Consider the following 2,022-nt stretch of genomic DNA (forward strand, 5'->3'; position numbering starts at 1 on the left):
GAACCTGAATTCAAAACCAGTTGTCAGAAGCTGAGAGCTTAACCGCTGTGTTATATATACTGCCTCTTCATTAACATTAATTGCGTGACCATTGTACATAAGGTTCTCCAGTATCATATGGCAAAGACTAGATTGGCAATCAAAAGATCTCTTATTCAAACACCACATCTGCAATCTTACTAATTGTGTTACCAGTGAGTGACTAATACTTGTCTGGGTTTTCTTGGGCTAAATGGAGAACCAAGTTCCATGCAAGCCCCTCTCTAAAGGTTCACATCAGTTGCAGACACACAGGTCCTAGTTATGTTGCTAACTGACGTTGGGAATAGGGGGCCCAGGCATCTCTGAGCCCCTGACACAGAGGGCAATCAAGCTTTGAGCCTGTTTACCCATTCTTATCAGTTCCTTTCACCAAAGTGAAATGTGGTGGGAACATCTAAAAGGAAGCAAGATAGTTGCTGTTAAGGGAACTTGAGAGGGGCCCCTTGGAAAGGGGAAGGAAGATGAGCTCATTTTGAGATAAACACTTTTAGGGGAATTAAAACTAGATAAAGTGAGTGTTTCACACACCACAAAAAAAGAGACCCACACCACACGCAATTCTAGCAGCTACTTTTCCTTCAAAATGATCACTCACAAAAATGAACCTTTTTACCCAAGGCTCTTTTTTTGTATTTAAAAAAAAAGCTGAAAGTCCCTGGCCTCTTTGGTCTCTCCATGACTTTTCACCATACTCACTGAAGAGAAGACATACTCAATAATAACCAACTCCCCTGATATCCCATGACACTGTAAGAGAAGGTAAGGCATGAAGAAATCTACTCTGCTTCCCATTTTCCAGATCACACACTCCTTCAACTTCCCTAAAGCTGTCACTAGATTTGTTCAGGAATAGAAAAATATAACCAACAGATGCTGCTCCCTGTTGGAAAGCCAGATCTCACTGAGGCTGCACAGCCAAACCTGGCTTCTAAAAGATCTTTTGTGTGTTAATGTTTTTTTAATAAAAACAACTTGGGGTGCCAAACTGCCCATCAAAGGGCATTTATCCTGAGAAGAGAGTGGCAGAACAACTTGCCAGTGCACAAGGCAGGATAAATCATCTACCATCTCCAACAGAGTGCCTATTACACCCTAGAGGAATGCCTCACTGTTATCTGTCCCATTCTAACCCCATTAACTAGGTCCAACCTGTCCAGAGAATAAAACCATGTAACAACCCAGCTGGGGGCACTGGATGCTTGTGTTCTCCATTTGCCTCTTTCAGCTTTGCTTCAGGAGTCTTATTTTCATGCACCTTGGATCTATACACCTGGATTGACTCTGCATTGGCATTGACTCCTGATGTTCCCCTCTGTCTACTTCTGCTTTCTTGCCCTATTTAAACCATGTTCCTCCATCCAGATTTCAAATGTCATTCCACTGGTTGCCCTACATCCCCACACACTCACCTTCTGCCAATCCTCTTGGACTGGGATGACCTGGTCCCTAAAGCTTGGAATACCATCACCTATCATCCACTCAGAAGCAATGCTTATACTCCATGTGCTGTGCTTCAGTGCCAGGCAAGAAGGTTGTGGAACTAGTCTCACAATCACCTTAACCTGTCCCCTCACCACCATTGATGCTGTCACTGATGAGATTAACAAGGGAACCCACTAGACTGCTCAGTATTTTGCTCAGATACAATTGTAACTGGAAACACTGGGCATTAATGGCTCTAAGAGAACACAGTGTAAATCATATTCCTTGTTCTCCAGCTAACAGAAAAGCAATACAGGGGTACACCTTTTGCAAACAAGAATATTTTGGGAATTATCCTGAAATGTGGGCTATGCTAAAAGTTTTCAGATTTCCCAACTGCTTTAAGAAATATATTCCATTGCTCCACCTGCCAAGATGTAACCAACTCTGCAGGGAACCGGGTTAGTTTTGCCTCCTTAAGCAATTGGTGCAGAAGGTGGAGTGAAATGAATTGGAATTCTGATTTCTCAAAGGTCTCAGAGAGATCATATGAAATTA

Source organism: Choloepus didactylus, chromosome X (genome assembly GCF_015220235.1).
Source record: "Choloepus didactylus isolate mChoDid1 chromosome X, mChoDid1.pri, whole genome shotgun sequence".
In the NCBI taxonomy this organism is placed as follows: Eukaryota; Metazoa; Chordata; class Mammalia; order Pilosa; family Megalonychidae; genus Choloepus; species Choloepus didactylus.